Raw genomic sequence first — 22,679 nt, 5'->3', positions numbered from 1 at the left:
AAAAAAAAGTCCCAAAGTGGCCAGTTTAGAGCAGCATGGAAGTTTCACACTTAGCTGTGATCTGGCCTCTAATAGCAGTGCTATCATCCATCCTCACAGTCACAGTTAAGCTGCTGGATCTCCTCATGTTCAGTTGAGGAGAAGATACATGGAAGAGAAAAGCACCAAACAAAAGTGTCCTGCCTAAATTAGTGCTCTTGATGGGTTTCCTTGGAAGCCTGACTTAACAATTTACAGGACCATCTCAATGAATATCCCAGTCTGCAAAAGAGGTGAGAAAAACATCTTGTTATTCCTGGTAATAATGGGGCTCTATTATTAAGGTAAAATTAGAAATGGGTATCACATAAGCAACCAGCAATTTTGCTATAACATCTTATATGCCAAGAGCTCCAAAATGTCATTCCTCTCATATAAGCCAGCTACCTACTGAATACCTCCACTCAGCTGGCTGAGTTTTACTCAACCCTGTCCAAAATTAAAATTGTAACTATTCCCACGGACCTCTTCCTTTTGCGGGTTCCTCATTCATGTTCATTTGCCCACCTTCCTGTCCTTAAACCTTGGAGTCCCTCTTGACTCTTCTCTTTCTGTCATATTCTACATACAGTCTATTAGCAAGTCTGTTCCACCTATAAAATAATAACTGAATCTAACCACTCCTCAGCACCACCACTACCAATTTCCTCTTATCTTGACTTCCACCCTTCCCTGCTAGAGTCTATCATACTCTTCTGATTATGCCACCCCATACATATTTAAAATCTCTCAATGGCATTCCAATAGTAGTAATTTCTCAGTATAATTTCACTGTGTAGTCTCCCTCCAAGTATTTTTTCCTGACATAATTTATTTCTCTCTGACTCCTCATCCCCAAGCTTCATCCACTCCACCCACACTAACCAACGACATGCCATAGGCAAAGATTCCGCGGAAACCATGTCAACTTTCTACTTGACCTAGTGTGATCCACTGTTGACTCTTTCATCCACCTTGAAGCTGTCTCTTGCCCTTCCTTTGCTGACACCATGTCTACTTGATTTCTGTTCTTCTCTGGCTGTTTTGCATTGTAGTCTTCTTTGTATGGTCCTCTTTTTCATGGTCTCTTATGTGTTGGTTGTTGGTGTTCACCAGAGACATTTTTTTTTGGTTTTCTTCTCTTACTGTACATACTGTTTCATGTTTATCAAATTTACTCCTGTGCCTTTAACTATTGTTAATATTTGATGCATCAAAATTTTTCTTCGTATCTGCTCTTAATTATATATCTTGGTCTATACCTAAATGCGTATCTTTTATCTTTACTCTCATCTTTAGTTTCACATATTATCTTTTCCTGTGTTCCAGACCCATATATTCATGAGTTGAATAGAGGGTACAAAACACACAAAAAATAATTATCAGTTGGTAAATATTTAAACAAAATAAATGTCAGTGCAATGGCATTATATGTAAAATCCAACATAAATAATATTTTTTAAGCTTTATATACCTCACTGAATTCTCCATTCATATGTAGCAATAACAGTGGATGCTCATCTTATTATACACTTTGGCACATCTCTTAGCCCATAGTGGGTGCTTAGGAAATGCTGAGTAGCAGCAAATGCAAAGACAGACTGCATATTTCTGTTCCAATCTATTTTCAAAATGATATGCAAAATCACTTCCACTAAATATTGCTCAAATTGATGATGTAGTCTCAATATTGAATTTTGTAAGATTTCTTCTTATCACAGCAAAATCAAATTTTAATCTTTGGTTTAAACAACTCTTTAGAAGCATGCAGTTCATCAACATCCTATTGGCTAAATATTTGACAAGGCTTAATCACCTGAATTTTTCCATTAAGAGCTATTTATGACTGATTTTGGAAGTAGAATCAAAATCTATCTAAGCAAATTGGGTATACAGCATACAGATACACTCTGGCATTTAGCTTACTTGATTCAGTTTGGATCAAAACATACTCCCATGGGAAGCTCTTGTATTATTGATATGAATATCTGAAGAGAAGAATGTCTGTGCATTTTAGAAGATGAATAATTCACACACTAAATTAAAAGATTGAGACAGCACATTTCAATTATTGCAACCAAAATGGAAATCTTTAGCCTAGCCCTCAAAGATGGGGGGAATGGGTAGTATTGAATTTTTTTTGTATTAGGAAGAGAATATTAAAGATCAATTTAATTAATAATATCTTTCTATTTCTATGAAATGGATATTGCCAAAGAAACTAAAATATCTTCTATACTGAAGATTCAGTGTCATAATTCAGTTCATCAGGAGTAATTCAACCTATAAAATCACAGTATATATTCTGGAAGAAGTTGACGTGAAAGGAGGTTTTATATACAAGATGCTTCTGTGGTTTTTTAACATCAAAGACAGTTGTTGAGGATTCCATATATAGCACAGTTTAAAGGAGACAACTTATAATTAGAATTTTACTTGTTATAAAAATGGATTGAATGTGTAAGAAGATATATAACATTTATTTTGAAATGATCTTTTGAACATCAGTGGTTTCTTTGCCAACCCCACCCCCATTAATCATGTATTTGTGTCGAAGAAATTGTATTAAAGTTAGTGACCACTTATAATATTAAAACGTATTCCATTTAGAATACAGAATCATAGTTCCCTTCATGATCGCAACGTTTCCTACATCCGGAGTATGGAAATCTATTTCTGCAGCCCCTGGAGTCTTAGTTGACATTGTGACTAGCTTTGACCTACAGAATGTGGCACAAGAAACATTTCCACATGTGCCAGTTATCAACTGAAGAATGGATAAGGGTTTACCATAAAGACATAAAGAGGAAGAGTGCTCCAGGGAGAGTAATAATTGTACAAAGGGCCTGAAGTATTAAACAGTGTATGTATGATATATTCAGGAATACAGAACTAGTTCAGATAGACTGTTTGAAGGAGAGAAAAACAAGACTGAAACTGAAGAAGTAGACAGATTTAAAGCACATTGCCTGATGACTTTGGACTTTATCTGATATGTTTTAAGGAGCTGCTTAAGAATTTCAATTGAACAATAAATTGACAGTATATTCAGTTATGAGAAATAAATTGAGAAAAGTATGAATGTTGGACTTCTGAAAGAAATACTTAGGGAAGACATGGCAAATGTCCAAGGAAAAGATAATAAAGATAGCAGGGTTGTATAGGAAGAGAATGATACAGATTCTAAACATGATTAGGAAGTATAAATAACAGAACTTAATAATTTATTGGCTATCCATTAGATGGTTTCTAAAATTAATTTAGTCAGATTATTTTATTCTTCTGGCTTCCTAGATTTCAGTGCGGAAGAAGACACAATCCTTCATAATGTGTGGCTAGGAAAATTGGAAACTACCTAAAAGCTTGAGAAAATAATTTTACCAGGTTGGTTTGAAATTGTTTTCTCACTTGAAACTGGTGTCATTCTCAGGACTGTTTACTTTTTCTCTTTCTATCTTATCTATTGATGTTCAGTTCCTATAGTTTTACATAATATTACAAACATCCATACAGAGATGAATATTCTCCAATCTAGGGGGCAAGGTGTATTATGTACTCTATTGTAGAAAAAATTATTGGACATTTCCGTCCTGATGTACTTCAAGAGAATTTAAATCATAAAACAGAAAAAAAATTAACTGACTAGAGAAAATACACTCATCTGGGGCCCAACACAGTATATTCCACAAATCATATATTCTTTTTCATTCTGTCCCTAATTTTTGGTTCCAAGATCTGATCCAAAAAATTCTTCTAAAAGGAAATTGGAGACAGGCATTTGGGAAAATGAAAAGATAGTGAAGAGGCCAGATAGTTGGAAAATTAGGAGTAGCTGCCGCAAATTCTAGAAAATCAATCCTAAAATAAAGATATATCATATGGACAATAAACATGCAAGGAAGTTCTTAGCATTTCCATGAAATTATGATTGATCTAGATAAATAAATGCAGCTTGGTATGATACCAAATATATAATTCTTCTTATAGTGCTGACATAGTATGCCTATAGTATGAATCTAGAACAGTAATTCTCATTTTAATTTTTTTTTTCAACGTTTATTTATTTTTGGGACAGAGAGAGACAGAGCATGAACGGGGGAGGGGCAGAGAGAGAGGGAGGCACAGAATCGGAAACAGGCTCCAGGCTCCGAGCCATCAGCCCAGAGCCCGACGCGGGGCTCGAACTTACAGACCGCGAGATCACGACCTGGCTGAAGTCAGACATTTAACCGACTGCGCCACCCAGGCGCCCCAGGAACAGTAATTCTCAATGCGTGGTCTCCAGACCATCAGTATCAGCATCACCTAAGAACTTGTTAGAAATGCAAACTCTCAGGAGCCAAATCAAGAAGACTTAATGAATCAGAAGTCCTGGAAGTGGAGCTGAACATTCTGTTTTAACAAGCCCCGTAGGTGATTCTTATATGCCGCTACATTTGAGAACCACCCTTCTAGAGGCAGCATACTGACTGAATAGTAGAAGATGCATGTTTCTATCAGATAGCTTCCAGTGTTATCCGTGTGACTTTGAGCATTTTAACATCTCTGAATTCAGTTTTCTTTATAAAATAAAAAAGTTGGATTAAGTTATCATTAATATCCCTCCAATACAAATATGTTTTGACTGATTTTTATATATTGTCAAACATAGGTTCTCAATGAGCTATAAAACCCTATAGGGTCAGGCTTCTCTCCACCAATCCTATTACCTCTCTGAACACACCTCTTAGTGTTCTGTTCATTCATTCTGTTCAGTCACACTGACTCCCTGGCTGCTTTTTAAGTATGTCTGAATATTCCCACCTTAAGGTCTTCACTTTGGGTATCTTTATCTTTCTGGAATACTTTCCTCTCGGAAAAATTGATAACTAAGTCAGATGCTAGCTCCTTTAGAAGATTACTATGCTGAACCACACCATTTCAAACTGTAACCCAAACAACACTATCTATCTTCTCTATCCTGTTCTACTTTATTCTATTTTCCATAGGCCTTATCAATACTAAAATTACTTTATAATTTACATATATATTATATCTACCTTTCTTACCTGTCTCCTTCCCCCAACCTACCTAGAATGTAAATTCCAGAGACCTTTGTTTTATTTTCCCACTGGAGAATCCCAATATCTAAAATAATTCCAAATTTTCAAAAATAGTTTTTGAATGAACAAAGGAACAAATGAATGAATAATAAATGAATGAGTGTAGCTCTAATGACATAAGTGATGTTTATATAATTCAAAATTATGTAAAATGTTGGCAGTTTGGTTAACATAGACAGATTCAAGCTCTCAAACTGGCCCCTTGATGAGTTATTTAATCCAATTCTATCTAGGTCTCTGGGATAGTTGTTCATGCAGTACTTAACTTAATGCAGTATTAACACCCACTGATCTTTCCATTGCTTTGAGCATTTGGTTAATATAGACATATTCAGGGGTATAGGATGATATATTAAATACTAAGGAGAAATGGATGGTGATATATAAATATTGCCAAGGCAAAAAGAATTACTAGAGTTTTTAGATTGTTCCCTTTTCCTTCCTTTGTTCATTCATTTCTCTCTTCCTTCCATTTCTTCATAAAATATATATTGAGCACATTCTGTGCTATGCCCATAATTGTTTTAAGGAAGTGGTGATTAAACAGACAGACCCGGCTCAAATGCAATTACAGTGTGTAACTGTGTATCCTATACAAATACAATACAGTAATAGAGACACATATTAACAAATGAATATATAAGACATAAATAATTATAATTTGTGACATTTCCAAGGAAAAAAAGTAGAGTACAATGATTAAAACTAAATGGAAGGTAACCATTTAGAAACACTTAACAAGGAAGTCTCTTTAAGGAGATAAATTAGTTTATTAAGGCCACCATGACAAAGTACCAAAAAATGAGTAACTTAAATAACAGATTTATTATCTCACAGTTCTGCTGGAGGCTAATAGTCCAAGGTCATGGTGTCAGCAGTGTTATTTCCTTTTGAGGGCTGTGAGAGAGAATTTGTTCCATGACTCTCACCTGGCTTCTGGCAGTTTTCTGGTAATCTTTGGCATGCTATGGCCGTTAGAAGCATCACCCCCCAACTCTACCTTCATCTTTGCACTGCTTGCTCTTTGTGTGCGTGTCTGTGCCCAATTTCCCCTTTTTATAAAGATACCAGTTGGGGCGCCTGGGTGGCTCAGTCGGTTAAGCGGCCGACTTCGGCCCAGGTCATGATCTCGCGGTCCGTGAGTTCGAGCCCCGCGTCGGGCTCTGTGCTGACAGCTCAGAGCCTGGCGCCTGTTTCAGATTCTGTGTCTCCCACTCTCTGACCCTCCCCCGTTCATGCTCTGTCTCTCTTTGTCTCAAAAATAGATAAACGTTAATTTTTTTTTAATTAAAAAAAAAGATACCAGTTATATTGGATTAAGGGCCCACGATTCTACAATATGATCTCATATTAACTAATTATATCTACATCTAAACCTCAGCAAGAGGGTCTCTGTTTTGGACTTTGTGCTTTAGTGGGTCCAACTTTGGCCCTTCTCCAGCCTTACCTTTCCCTACAGTGTAAGGAGACCAGGTAGCCAACAGGATATGTGCATCCAGGCATCATGCCATCCTTCTTTGATCACACACCGGTTACCTGGGACTCTGGATTTCTATAGTTATATGGCCCCAGATCTGCTCCAGAACTTGCAGGAAATTCATCTACAAGTTTGATCCTCATGAGAGCAAATCCCACCCTGCTAGGTAGGAGGAATGGATAAACTATGTCCTTCAGGAAGAAAGGGAAGGAGTGAAAACTGAAAGTAGGAATGACATTTAGTCTTTGTACCATCATATCTGAAGTGGAACTTCAAGAAGGTCAAAAATTCTTATTTCAGATTTGGCCTTCAAGGTTTTATGAAGCTATATTTGTCAAAATTAGAGGACAGTTACTTATTTAACAGGCTTGTCCTTTTTATTAAGCTTGATTTACAGCTTCTAAATATTAGAGAAAGGCTACATGGACATTTTTGTTAAAAACTGCCCTTTATGATGGGTAATATTAGAATAAATTTGAGTTCAGGTAAAAATAACCCAATAGAAGGAGAAATATATCATATAAGTTAGGGGTCAGGCAACTACTACCCAAGGTCAAGATCCAGACCCTATCTTTCTGGAGTACTTTTCTGTCAGAAAAATTGATAACCAAAACCATCTGTTTTAAAAAAACCATCTGCTTTTGTAAATAAACTTTTATTGTAATTGAGCTAAACTAATTTATTTACACATAGTCTGTGGTTGCTTTAATGCCACCTTAGCAGAGTTGGATGGCTGCAACAGAGCTATTGCACCATGTCTGATGGCCCACAAAGCCTACAACATTTATATCTGACCCTCTAAAAAATTGCCCACACTTTATTTAAGAGACAGAGGAGATAATCAAAAATAAATACTGTAAAAAATGAGAAGGGATGGCTTGCAAAACACATCTGGAGCGATAAGACCAGACAGGGCCTGTCATCACTTAGAATAGGAAGGAGGAAAAAGAGTGGGCTGAGACAGACGTATGAATTTAGTGGTCGGAAAATAGTTCTTACCTACATACTGTGTAATATGCAGACACACACACACACACACACACACACACACACACACACACACACACCAGTATCCATCTTGTTTGCAGGGTGGTGGGGTGGGAGAGACATGGGAATGAGAACAATTAGACTTTATGCCTCATGAGTTTATTTTCCTTGAACCCACCTTCCTTTCCCAAATATTTTTAACACAATTATACCTATCTGTATAGTTACTCATCAAAATTCCCCAGGTAGCTATGTAGCAGTATCATCAACAGCTAATCTTAGTATCAAATAGTCTTATGGGCACTATTTATATACATATCTAAGGGTATCATGAAAAGTTTAAACATAGCAGATACAGTGTACTTATTTGGTTAAATATTATTTTATTTTTTCATTTTATTTTTATGTATGTATGTATGTATGTATGTATGTATGTATGTATGTGTGTGTGTATTTTTGGTAAATTAACCCATATGATAAATCTCTTATGGCATTTATCACCTAATATTGTGATCACGGGTCTATTTTTCTGTGCTTGATTCTAGGCTAGAAATTCTATCAGGCAGAGACCTTGATTATATTTACCTCTATTTTTAATGTCTGATATTTTTCAGGTATTTGATGTTCAGTAAATTCCTACTATTCAGTTAGTAATGTTCAAGCTAATAAATGACAATGATTCCAAGATGTAGTTGGTTTTAAACCCACTGTGCAACTTTTCCCAAATTGCCAAAATACCATTTCTGTGGTATTACCCTAGCCATTCTCTGTATATTATCCTACCAACCAGATGTGAAAGTTTTGGTGTCTGGTCCATCCATCAACAGTTCAGATTTAAGACTGTCACTTTTTTCTCATATCTCTAGTTCATTGACAAATGATAACGGAAAATATGTAGTCTACCAAGAGACAAAACCTATAAAAAGGCAGAAGGAAGAGAGTATAATCTGGTGAACATTTCATTTGCCTTTCAGTACAGATTAACTATTAGCAAAGAAACATTCACGTAGTATATCAGAATATACTGTTAAGAAAAACAAGAAAATACAGTTCTATTTAAAACAAATCTTCAAGATTATAATCATTTACTATTCTTTCTCCTTTTGTTAACTCTTTATTGCTTTTCTGTATGTACATTTTCTTTTAGATTTTACCTATTCCTTCTTTTGAACACGTGTGTTCCCCTGTAATGCAGGCAGTGTGAATTTTACTGAATATACTTCTAACATTTGCATAGTATAGTCCAGTTTATGAAGTTTTTTTTACATTTACTGATTCATTTAATCTCATAAATGAGGTGACTATGACTCAGAGATTAAGTAATCTAAGCAATATCATTGAAGACAAAGAACGATTGAATTGTGACTCAATGTTGACAATCCATCCTTCACCTTCACGGGTCCTTTCAGAATAGTAATCGATTCCAGAAATCTTTGTATGAACATGCCTCTATTAATATCAAAGCTGCTTGCTCATCTCCTTGTGTCATCTAACCTCTACTTGTGTATTGATAAACAAATTTACATTAGTTCTTCCCGTTTTCAGAGATGATGAAAGTATTTGTATGTTTTTCATGTGACCAAAACTAATTCAGGCATTGAATTGGGTGAGAAAGAAGTAGGCATGTGTAAAACATGATTTTACATAGAAATAAGACCCTGGTGCCATTTATTTGGGAAAAAAATGATTTTAAATTGTCCATATAATGTTTACTTTCATGTCAAACAATTTGCAGATATTTTGTGAATAGACATTGTTATCATGACTTTATAACTGAACTTAAATATAACTTAAGTAACATTAACTTAAAAATATTTAATTCTATAAGTAAAATTTCTAGAGCGACTACCAAAATATAAAGCCTTATCACTAAATTATATTCAAGGACTTTATATTGAAAGTCAGGACTATAGATGAATTTTGCATGTATTTCTGAAATTTTAAATTTAGACTTTATCCCATTTTGGCCAAATCAAATTTCAATCAATAACTGATCCAGAAACTAATGTCTCATCTCACTATTTTTATTTAAATATTTTGTCGGGGCGCCTGGGTGGCGCAGTCGGTTAGGCGTCCGACTTCAGCCAGGTTACGATCTCGCGGTCCGTGAGTTCGAGCCCTGCGTCGGGCTCTGGGCTGATGGCTCAGAGCCTGGAGCCTGTTTCCGATTCTGTGTCTCCCTCTCTCTCTGCCCCTCCCCCGTTCATGCTCTGTCTCTCTCTGTCCCAAAAATAAATAAACGTTGAAAAAAAAATTTAAATATTTTGTCAATTTAACAAAAAACAAAACAAAACAAAATCATTATATGGAATATTATTCAGGGTAAGTAATCATTGCAACTTAATATCTGAAAAGCATATTACAAATGTTTTCTGTAGTTTAGTGACATCTGCATAAGGGCCTTCTGTTGAGGGCATTTTACAAGTTTCTAGATAAAGAGAATGAGCTTTAGAAAAACGAGGTGACTTAATCTATTTAGATAGGTTGTATGAATAGTGTGTGGAGACATAAGCTTGTATCATATATTACCAAATCCCGTACTTTAATAACAGCATACAAGTGCTTACAAGTTGGTAAGAGGGATAAAGCAACTTAAAAATGAGTATTTTTCATTAACTAAAGGCCAAAAGAGACATGCAAACAAAATGTAATGAAGAGAGCTCATATCTAGATGGCAATAATAGAAAATACCTTGTTTTGGTGAAAAGGATCAATTTGGTGCTTCCAACACAATTAAAATCCTTCAATCTGGAAATTTTAATCACAGCTAATGTTAGCATTCCTATTTGCACAGTGCCTATGCTAGGAATCATGTGAATCAAAATGGAATCTTAGAGTTCAGATGTCTTTGAGGCATCAGATATATATTGAAACTCCTTTTTTATATATGATCTGGGGGTCTTGTAGAATACATGCAACCTGTTGAAGCAACAGAAACCTTATGAAGGATACATTGTCACTAAACACCAATCTATAAACTCTTCAGGAGAACTCAGTACTCACATCCATTGACCTAGATGATCGCAAGTCAGTTTACTCTTCTAGATCTCAGTTTCTTCATCTGCAAATAATTGAAGTTTGAGACAGATCAGGGTTTTAAATTTTGATTGATAAAACTTACAGAAAACTCAAATATGTAAAATCTTTTGCTCTAGTTAAAGTACAGGTGAAGGCTATCACGGAAACCTCTTAAGCACTAACTCAGACCTTCTTGGGTTCACCTGTGTTGATTCAGTTATTCTAGTGACTACTTTTATATAGTTCCCACTGTCCTCATGCAGATGCACATGACAAAGCCTTGCCTCACACCCTTGTGAACTTCTCGTCTCCTGTTCTAGAGCTTCCCTGTTAATACCAAATCAACCTTGGGGCAAAACTTTGCCCAGTTGAATATGGAAGCCACTGGACCCATTCTTCCTCCTTTCTTCTCTTTCTCCTGGACAGGAGGGACTGTCCAGTTAACAGTCATTTAAATAGCCTCTTAGAAGATGATTTCATGAGAGGGAGAAATCCATTGTTCTTGATGTCACACAATAGCCAGTCAAGAAATATACCCCCACATTAGGTTTCTCTTTCCTTCCCTAATTCATTCTGATGTTCTCTCTTCTCCTCCCAAGAATTACACTTTCTAATACATTAGTGCACATAAGCCTTGCTTCAGACTCTATTTGCAGGAGAACCCAAGCTAAGGAAAGACCCTGGGCCATTTTTAAAATCCAAGCCATAGCTCTTTAGCAGTTCTTATCAGAGCAAACAATTTCTGGATCTGCCTTCACTAAAATTCCATCATTAACAGCATACTAACAAACTAACATACTATAATTAACTTACATATTTCCTTCCACTAGAAAGCAAACTGTATGAAGCCAGAGAAGTATGTCTATTTTGTTTACTATTGTACTTTCAGTGCTATTAACAATTCTCATTCTCACGTGTTGACTGTGGATTTGATTAGGATCAATGAGAACATAGCATATATTCTCTTGCTACAAATTTCATTGTTAAGATGTGATCCAATCAAGGGAGAAATCCAAGTGCAAAAGTTAGGTATCACAGACATCTATATCAGTGAACAAAAAATGATTAGAACATGTCATCAGAACTGGTCACCCCCAAGCTAATAACTAAATGTTATTTTAAACACTTCATTATTTTCAATCCTGAGGAAGGAATGCTTCTCATTTCTTTTCTTTTTGTTTTTCAATTAAAACATAAAAATGAAAAATGTTCAGACTTACAAATAGATTTTTTTGTGCTATCAAGCAACTGACTCATAAGCTGTTAGTTACAATAGGACATGTGAAAAATAAATTAGTTTAACTGTGGATTCCCCCTGAGTATTTCTAAAATGGCAATATTATGTTTACAGGTCAAAATATTAGATAATGTGTTTTGGTCATATTTGTGAGGTTATAATAATTAGTAACCAAAAATATCATTGGATTTCTTAACAAACTATTTTAAAGGTACTTGATTCAATGCAGACTGCTTTGGATTTTGTGATTAATCCTAACAGAATATGTTATCTGGAGGACATGCAGATAAATGAACTAAGTAAAATGCTAACAGTTTGTCCTCATCCAGTTGATTTTTAGGTTTCCAATTAGAGTTTCACTTGATGCTTTTGAGTAATTAAATCTTAAATCTCCCTTAATAAAAATATGTTGATTGATAGAGCCATTCAGTAAATTCTTTACGGAATTCCTACTATGTGTCATTGAGTCTCTTTCTTCAAGAAACCCAGTCTAAAGAAACAGGCATCTTCAGCTAATGAATACCCAAAGTATTAGGTGTAAAAAGGAAAGGGAAGTATATAGGGAAAAAGTTTTTCACTGCTGCTCAAAAATCTCATGGGTGTACTTTTCAGTCTTTTTCAGAGTAAAAGCCAATGTCTTTTAATGGCCTACATGATGGTATATCATCTGGATCCTCTTTAATTCATGGATCTTATTTCCTGTCTGTATCCTTGTTTGTTTGTTCTACTCTAATGGTACTGATCTTCCTATTGTTCTTCAAACAAACTAGGCTTCCTCCCATGAGAGACCTTTTTTGCATTGCCTTTTCCATCTACCCCAAAGGCTTGTCCCTGAAGTGCTACTTCAGCTTCAAGTTATTCCCACTCCCCCTCACCTCTCCTCTCACCTCGCCACACACGCACACACGCGCGCACACACACACACACTCACGCGCACACACACACAGACACACACACACCCTGCTTGTACTTGCTGAAATATTAGATTCTTAGGGAAGCTTATCCTAACCACTTTATTTAAAATTAAACCAACCCTTTATACACTTTCTGGTACTTTCTAGTCCCTTCCCTTGCCTTTCATCTACACAACATATTACCTTGTACTATATGATGTATGTCACTTATGTATTTTATATATTAACTCTATGAAGCCAGAGGATTTTTCCCTTTTGTTCCCTGATGTATCCCTAGTGTTTTGAAAAGTATCTGGCACAAAAGAGATGTTTAATGAGCATTCATTGATTGAATAAATGCATAAAGGTACATAATATAAATTCAGAATTTTGGGCTGAATAAATAATGAATAAAAGAACACAAAGATTTCTGAATTGGGTTTGGAGTAAAAGTTTTCTAACAGCAAGGAAATAAAAGCCTAAGTGAAGTTGGAGAGATAAGAGATAAGCAGAGCTTTGATGAATAGTTGCCTTACAGATAATAGCCACCCTAGTTAAGTGGGAGAGTTAAATGATTAGGTCTTTCCTCATAACTTTGCTGCAGTGTAAAGATTGAATCTGAGGGGAAGAAGTCCAGAGGCAGGAAGACCAGCTACATCACAGAATGAGGTGTGAGGTCCTGAAACAATGGGGAGGTGCAGCAGGGGAGATTTGAACATTTCCGCAGAATAACTGACAATTGAAATCCTCTGGGTGAAGCCATGATGACAGACACTTAACTTAGGGAGAACTTGATCCGTTTTTGCAGCCCATGATGCTAAGACTTTGAGGAGTGCTGGACAGCCTTATAGCCCAGGAAGCAGAACTCTTTGTGGAATGCCAGACTCCTTTGTGATGAAAATAATCTTGGAATAGGCAGAAATTAATATTAATGCTTTAGCAACTCCATAGATTCTGATGCATTGCCCTAATAGAGCAATTTTAGCACCATGAATAGAGTTCATACTTGGGAAGGAAGTCTTTATTTACTAATTACCAGTGAAGGCCAGCTGTTTCCTCTTTCAATATCGTGGAAACTTTGCAAAGCAGGGCCAGAGATATTGTAGCATCTTAACACAAAGTTTCACCCACTCATACCCTTGCCTTTCCTCCAGGATGAGAGAGAGCATAGGAGATTAGGAAAATGCCAAGCAATAAAAATATAAGACATAAACAAATAGCTCCTCTGAAAAGCTTTATTTGGGCATTGCATGTTCTGAGGTTAGACCAATGATGATTTACAAGCTCTACAAAAGAAAATACTGTATTTTTTGTTCAGAAGCTAACACAATATAGTCAAAATATTGAGTGTTCTTTCTAGTTGTAGATATCACTGAGGAAGAATATCAATTGTGACTGGATATTTTCAGTCATGATTTAAGACTAGGAAAGGACAAAATTGCATATTTTAATAACTTGTAAACTAAGAAATTGAAGGAGTTAGGCTTTCCATATCAACAAAAGCCAAGAAAATAGGCAGAAACTGAGTGATCCAGATTTCCGGAGCCCCGTTGGAATTTTGGAGTCTGGACAAATGACTGAAATCCCGTGATGAGAGTTCTTAGGACACAGCAAATCATTAAATGACGACTTTCTCAAAATATGTTCTATAGTCAACTAAATTTGGAAAAAAAAATTCCATGTTCCATCTCCAAATCTGGAGATTTATAATTTAAGGTAAAAATTAAAGATTCTGAGAAATTTATGAGAGAAACCAAACAATAAACAAAGAAACCTTACTTTCTGAATATGTGTTTAAGGTTTTTCAGATTCACTTGACAGTGGAACCCTTTTTGTCAGGTCACATGCTGCCTCCCTCAAGAAACAATTTAAGGGGCGCCTGGGTGGCGCAGTCGGTTAAGCGTCCGACTTCAGCCAGGTTACGATCTCGCGGTCCGTGAGTTCGAGCCCCGCATCAGGCTCTGGGCTGATGGCTCAGAGCCTGGAGCCTGTTTCACATTCTGTGTCTCCCTCTCTCTCTGCCCCTCCCCCATTCATGCTCTGTCTCTCTCTGTCCCAAAAATAAATAAACGTTGAAAAAAAAAATTAAAAAAAAAAAACAATTTAAAATTATATCCTGGATCAATATCCTGAACCCAAATTGCATTTCCTTTGTCTTTGCACTTACAACATTGCCTTAGTCCTTTTGGACTGCTGTAGGACAATACTGTAGACTGGGAGGTTAATAAACACCAGACATTTATTTCTCCCAGTTCTGGAAACTAGAATGGGGAGGTCAGGGGTATCACCGCGGTCAGATGAGGGCCCTCTTTTAGTTTGCAATCCTCTCAATATGTCCCTACATGGTGGAAGGGGCAAGCTAGCTCTCTGGAGTCTCTATCCTTTGTTTTGTTTTTTTTTTTTTTTTTTTTTTTTTTTTTTTAAGGGCACTAATTCTATTCATGTGGCTTTCCTTCATGATCCAATCACCTCATGGAGGCCTTACCTATGATGCCATCCCCTTGGACATTAGGTTTTAAACATATGAATTTTGGGTGAACACAGATATTCAGACCATAGCAAGCATCTTTCACATTTGTGGTATGAATACACATGGTTTTCAAATATCTAATACTAATTAGTAAAATTAGTAATGTGTATAATGGGTAATAGGCAAACATTGTCTCAAGTTATTTTCTGTTTTCTTCCATATTCTTTCTTTCATCCTGTTATGCCATTTCTGTGCCTTTTTTAAAATGGCTACCAATTTTCAAGAATTCCCATCATAAAAAATCAGTACTTTTTGTTTCATGGGGTAGAGTTATACCTAATAATCTTGAAGAATTTAGAAGAAAAGTGGTAGAAAATTGCTAGTAATTTAGGAACAATATTACAGAATATCAGCACTAAGACAAAATTCTACCCTCCTAGTATTTACAATTAAATAATAAAATAATAATAGAATATAATATAGTTTAGATACAAATATAAATATACATTTATATATATATACATATATATATATATAAACACTATGTATATACACTATATGTGTATATTGTGTATGTACCTATATATAGAAACATTATTTCTCTTTACTGTCTATGTGTCCAGTTTAAACAATAACTTACTTAGTCAAGCCATACATAATGAACATTCCATTGAGTATAAGAAGAGAACCATTACATATTGCAAGGAGAAATTATTCTAAGACTGCAGAGGGATTCCTTTCTAATCCTCTCATAATCTGAGGAAACATGCTGTGTTTGGTCAAAAAACAAAATTTCAACTCTAGATATACATTGGAGAACCGTGGGATCCTCTAACTTATTGTTACCTGATTTAGAAGTAATCTTCACCCCCAATATTCATGCTGAGATTATGTGCGTGTGTATGTGTGTATGTGTATTTGTAAATGTACACACCTGTCACATAGCATTCTCTTTCAAATGTTTATCTGAAACTTGGTCATTATGTTAAGGGGAAGCAATGAGATGATTTTTGCCTTCTCTTTCGAGAAGACATTACTGCAAAGTAAGACAATTTTCTTGTAAATAAAAACTTGGTTTCAGATACTTCAGATAATTTCTTTCATTAAAATAAAATAATGATTAATTCTGTATCTTCTCAGAGTGTAGGAAAAATGTTTTTGAACTGTGTACTTCTTTAAAATACCCTGTGGAGGGACCCTGGGTGGCTTTGTTGGATAAGCATCTGACTTCGTCTCAGGTCATGAGCTTGCGGTCAGTGTGTTCAAGCCCTGCGTCAGGCTCTGTGCTGGCAGCTCACAGCCTGGAGCCTGCTTCGGATTCCGTGTCTCCCTCTCTCTCTGCCCCCCTCCCCCCACACTTGTGCCCTGTCTCTCTCAAAAATAAATATATGTTAAAAAATAAAAAAATAAAATAAAATACCCTGTGGATATTAGCTTTACAGAAGAACTTTCTCAGAACAAGTGTAAATTAACGCCTAACTAGAAGTGAATGTTTTCATTTGTTTGATTATTTGCTCTTTCTAGGGAATGTTGAAGGTAACATATCTGAATGGGAAATTTCATTGTAAGTATCCATTAATACTTGCTCAAATGCACTAGCGGGATTATGTGAAATATATGTGTTTAAATAGGTAAAAAGCCACTAATAGGTACATGCAAGCTGCACGAGATGTGGCTTTTAACCAGTCATGCCTACCCCGCCTACCAACAGTAACTTTACCTCTTTAGAACTATACACCTTAGAAGTATAATCAATTCTGCAACAATTCCCTCACTTTCTCTGCCAACTTGATGGAGCCCACTCCAATTGGTTTCCTGTTCCCATCACTTTCCTAAGTCAAGTCTCCCTAAAAATTCCAATATCTTTCACATCATTACATTAATCAGAAGTATATTAATTCCCATGTGACTTTCAGTCTCTGTAGCATTCAGTGCAAACATTTACTTCTTAAAACACCCTTCCTTCCTTTCTGTGTTGCACTCTTCTTATTTCCTCTCTGCTCTGGAAGTTCCTTCTGTATCTTTTTTAAATTTTTCGCTGTTATTGTTGTCTTATATTATTTGACCCAAGCTTATATTGTGAGCATAGTCCTTAGGTCATTTTATATACTCCAAGGGTTCAAATATTATCAATAAGCAAATGACTCCTAACATTATATCTCTAACTTATTTTAATGCAACACACATTTTTTGAATATCCATTGTTTTCCAAGTATACTGTGGTAAGCAAGACAGTATGAATTCATGCTCTCCTAGAAGAAATGCAATAAATCAAGAAACTGAGCAAATAAAATTAAAATATACCCATAATTATGATAAGGCCTCTCAATAAGAATTATAGTATGATTAACATGTTGAAATCTTAGGACTTTAAATGAGAACTGTTCTTTTGAACCAGATGTGGTCTTTTGGCCAATTTGCAAATGGGCTAATCGGGACTTTAACAAAAATATTCTTAAAATGGGCCATGCTTATTATATGACTGCATATTAGTCACCATTAAAGCAACAGTGAAAACCCACTTTCAATCTCATGTGTTTGTAAGAATGAATGAAAAGTACTGCAATTAGACCAAAAAAAAAAAAAAAAAGCCAATTAAGGGGAAAAAAAAGAACCGAATCTGGTTTGTCAGAGAAAATAATGACAAAAGCAAAGTCTATTATAGGAAAAGCTTTAGAATGGAATCCATGAAAATATCTAGAGGAACAAGGGGAACAATAATCTGGGAGGGAAAACTGGAACAATTGGATGATTTTGGAGGCTCAGGAAAAAATTACAAGGCCAGTTCTTACATAATGACAGTAAATACTTCATAGTTGAGAAGTCCTATAGCACTCTTCTTTTCAACAAGGTCATGTGTAATAATAAAACAATTCATGAGAAGCTTATATGTATTTGCTGAAACCCCACGAGAGAAATTTTTTTCCCCTAATATCCTAACATCTCTGCCTACATAATATGTTGAGGCAACTGCAAAAAGAATTATATTTTAAATGTGACAATTTCCAGCTCAGAGAGCTTTCATTTAGCATGTGACCTGCTGAAATTAGCCTTTTGGTAGACACAGGGATGTGTCACCATAGCCTTTTAAGGAAGGTGTTAGCTGCTCAGTTCTGATGTGAGGTCAAGAGACAGATTTTGGCTGTCAGCTAAGGGTTTGCCTCAGCAGCAAAGGGCCAACTCACCCAACAGTTGACTGAGTAAGGCAGGGGAACAAAGGAGGGTTTTGTAAACTTTTTCTATAAAGAGGCATGTAGTGAATGTTTTAGGTTGTGTAGGCTATAGAGTCTCTGTCACAACCATTCAATTTTGCTGTTATAGCTCCCATGCAGCCAGGGTTAAAAAATTAGGGATGAATATGGCTGTATCCCAATAAAATTGTATTTGTGGACACTGAAATCTGAATTGAATATATTTTACATGTCACAAAATATTATTATTCTTTTGATTTTTTTCAAAAATTTCAAAATACAAAAACCGTTTTTAGCTTACAGGCCACACATAAATAGATGGCAGGTTGGTCACAGGTTGCTGACCCCTGGCATAAAGGCCCCATCCATTTCACCCTAATGTGGGACAATCTCCTGGGCGATTCGTGTTTCAGAGTTCCTCCCCATGTTCTCTGAAAAGTTATTGGACATACGGTGCACTCTGACTTTTTTCTCTGCTCGATCCACTTGCTCACCTTCTGCTGGCAGCTGCTGATTCCTAAGAAACATCGTGCATTCCAGACTCTGTCCCAGCATCTGCTTCTCTGGAACCCAACATGAAACACACTTGAATTAATGCTTCTAGCTGTTTTCTTCTCTGAAGATGGGCAGTTTTGATATCCTATTTTTCATGACAATCGTTGAATCAGACAGAAATAAAGGAAGGAAGAATCATTCTCCTTCTACCCACAGACAGAGCAGCTGTGTGCGTGAAGTCTAGGGAAAAAGGAGAAATGGTGTATATATAAAGAAGGGGGCTGGTAAGCTCCAAATCCTAGACTAGGTTTTACATATTGTGATTTACACACCTTAATGTACCCTGTTCATATTCCCTGTAGATTCACCTTGTGGGACCCATGAATAATCAACTGTATTTTCTAGCAGACTGTCCTTTATATCTGCCTTCATCAATCATCCATTTCAGGTCACCTGTTATTAGACTAAGCAATCTCAGTTATTGCTAGCTATAATAAAGTTTATTTTCCATTCATAAAACTTTCTTCTCTTTCCATTATCCTCATTTATACAGTTAGGTCCCCATCCTATCCCGCCGTATTTCCTTTATCCCACCCTTGGCATCATGTGGAAGCATTTCTGGATCTCTTCAATACTTTATCTATTGTAAATTGTATTCCAAGTCACTTGTTGCTCTTGACTATCTGCCATTTGGAAAGTATCTGATGTGATTTAATAATGTGTTAAATATGGACAGAAGTTTTATATTTGCCCTCTTCCTTATATTAGTGTTTGAATACTTAACTCCATAGGAAAGAATTTCTGCTAATAGAATCTCAGTTTATTTGGAAGCTACGAAGAGGGGTAATTTTGACTATATAAAGCTACCTGGTGACCCCCATTCAGATGACATAGAGTACTCGCCAACGAGAAAGAATATTTGTGGCAGCACACAGTATCTATTCGTAATTTATTGACTCTGAGCTCTGGATATGGCAATAATTTCATTCAAATTAGACAAATACCTGAAAATGTGGTTCACTGTCAGTGTGCCAAAACTATTTTTTTTTTCAACGTTTATTTATTTTTGGGACAGAGAGAGACAGAGCATGAACGGGGGAGGGGCAGAGAGAGAGGGAGACACAGAATCGGAAACAGGCTCTAGGCTCTGAGCCATCAGCCCAGAGCCCAACGCGGGGCTCGAACTCACGGACCGCGAGATCGTGACCTGGCTGAAGTCGGACGCTTAACCGACTGCGCCACCCAGGCACCCCAAGATTTTTAATCAAACAAGCACAAGTTCAATTGATTGTTACTTTTATATCAGTTTTCTTCATTCATTGATTCTAAAGAATGAATGTAAATGATTCCCAAAGCATTGTTTGCTTTTGTTACCATCACTCATTGTATAACAATGTTTGCATTTGTCCATTGCTTCATGGTACCTGTTATTAAGCAAGTGTTCATCGCTTCTTCAGTCTGTCAGTAATCTACCCCTTATTTTCATTCTACTTAGTTAATAACATGAGCATATTCAAAGTATGTGCTTACCTACTCATCGGCTTTTGTGCATCATCTCATCTACATTTGTAGTTATATTTTTTCCATTCATTTTCTGTAAAAGCCCCATTCCTACAGTAAATAATGTTACCTTCCTCAGGTGAATACAAAGAAAGTTTGATCAACAAGTGTGGTAGGAAGCCATTTATAGAGTCAAGTAGAGTCAAGTGAAACAAAAAATGAGAAGCAACACCTTCCTATCTCCTCAGCATCTATGGTTCCCAGTTAGCCAGGAAATTGTTAGTGTATGTGAAGATCACTGTTGAATTCTAGCAATTTCTAAACTGTGATATGATCTATGAAATTCTGCCTAGGTGCAGATGCAAATGCAAGCAATACTAACAAATTTACAATACTTCTGCAGTCGATTTTGAGAATGAAAAAGAAACCAAAATTGTTATAAGGAAAACTCAGGGTTTTAGTAGTATTTATATTATTTGTTTTTAATGCAATACCTATTTACTCCAGAAATTGAAAACATAGCAAAGTCCAATGAAGAAAAAAATATATATCCATAACCCCATAATAAAATGCATACTTTATGAGTATGCATATGTGTGTATACATATGTGTATTTGCAGTTATATATACAGGGTGAAAATCACTAAGGGTATTCATGTTTCAGATTATCATCTGGTCTACTCTGAGAAACTGAATGGTGAACTTATTCATGGGTTATATCTTCACAACCAATTAGAAGAAATAAGCCTATATATTGGGTGGATAAATTCTTTATAATACTTTTTTTTCACTGTTTTAGGTCTATATTAACCAATCATAACGTGTCTATCATCTACTTTATGTAAATGGAAAGTATGCTTCATGAGGGCAAGGCCAGCAATATACGGGATCACCACCTTTGCCAAGAATGCCAGGCACAAATCAGGTGTTTTGTGACTATTTGTGGGTGAATATGGATGAGTTATTGCAGTGTACTATCAGTTCCTTAAGGTACCAGGAGCTGATACAGACTTTATGGAACCTGAAATTTATACAATTGGAGATCTGCTTTAAGGAAAGGAATTAACATATAAGTGAGTATAAAGACACAAATACAAAATTACAAAACATTTCTCAAAGCCTAGAAAAGAACCTTGGCAATAAAGGATCCTTGAAGCTGAGGTGTTATTAGCTCCTTGATAAATTCATCCCTGCCTCCAATTGTACTTAGCATACTATTTTTTAATATTTTTGTCTTGATACAATCTATCCTGGTCGATTTTTTGTCTTTGCCTCTGAATTTTCTAGCTATAAGATGCAGAGTTCTACTGAATCTCCTTGTTACTTAATGCAGGGTTTTTATTTCATAAGAAGACATTTGATTTGGTCCTTCCCCATATTTTCCTCTTTTTAATCACTGTATATTTTCATATGTTTCATGATTACTCTGTTTTATCATACTTACATAGGGAGTTATATACTCATATGGTAGTAGAAATTGAGATTAAATCTCTCAGAAATTCTGTTGTTTTCTGTCCTGAATCTTTAACACCCGTATAAGGTTTGAAACTCACATATAACAATATTACTTTGCCAGCATCCCATGCTTGTTTGTTTTCTGCATCATTAGTACATTTTTGACACTGTCTTGGATACCATGTCCTCACTTCCCGCTTTCTGCATGACATTGTTTTCCTGTGACAAGCTAATTAAAATCATGACATTATGTCTTTTTGTTTTCTTAGAGAAACACTGTCCAGCAGGAGCATAATGTGAACACTAAGAGAGAGCCACACATGTAATTTTAAGTTGTCTAGTAGTTACTTTTAAAAAAGTAAGAAGAAACCAATGAAATTATTTTAATGATATATTTTCCCTAACTTAATATAACCAAAATGTTATTATTTCAAAATGTAATCCATATAAAAATCTTTAAAAAAATTTTAATGTTTATTCAGTTTTGAGAGAGAGAGAGAGAGAGAGAGAGAGGGAGAGAGAGAGAGAGAGAGAATGAGTGGGGGAGGGGCAGAGAGAGAGAGGGAGACACAGAATCTGAAGTGGGCTCCAGGCTGCGAGCTGTCAGCACAGAGCCCGACGCGGGGCTCGAACCCACAGCCCGCGAGATCATGACCTGAACCAAAGTCACACACTTAACCAACTGAACTGCCCAGGTTCCCCATCCCTATATAAATTATTAATGGAATACCTTAAATTCATTTACACACTGTTTCTTTTTTCCCTTTCTTTCTCTTTCTTCCTTTCTTTCTCTTTCTTTCTTTCTTTCTTTCTTTCTTTCTTTCTTTCTTTCTTTC

The 22,679-nt window shown here is 35.9% G+C and overlaps 1 long non-coding RNA gene across 2 annotated transcripts in view; it reads right to left on the bottom strand.

The window, feature by feature from the left end:
• Positions 1-10,418: 10,418 nt before the first annotated feature.
• The window catches only part of LOC121036184 (uncharacterized), a 16,806-nt gene continuing 4,545 nt past the window's right edge, over positions 10,419-22,679 (bottom strand). For both annotated transcript variants that reach the window (XR_005793264.1, XR_005793263.1), the window contains exons 2-4: positions 20,621-20,631; positions 20,024-20,028; positions 10,419-10,430 (exon numbers count right to left, since the gene is read on the bottom strand). This is a non-coding gene — a long non-coding RNA (uncharacterized LOC121036184). The remainder of the gene's footprint in view (positions 10,431-20,023; positions 20,029-20,620; positions 20,632-22,679) is intronic.

The sequence above is a fragment of the Herpailurus yagouaroundi genome, unplaced genomic scaffold (genome assembly GCF_014898765.1).
Source record: "Herpailurus yagouaroundi ecotype Mexico unplaced genomic scaffold, PumYag 162, whole genome shotgun sequence".
Taxonomy (NCBI): Eukaryota; Metazoa; Chordata; class Mammalia; order Carnivora; family Felidae; genus Herpailurus; species Herpailurus yagouaroundi.
This window is presented reverse-complemented; position numbering and strand designations above follow the sequence as displayed.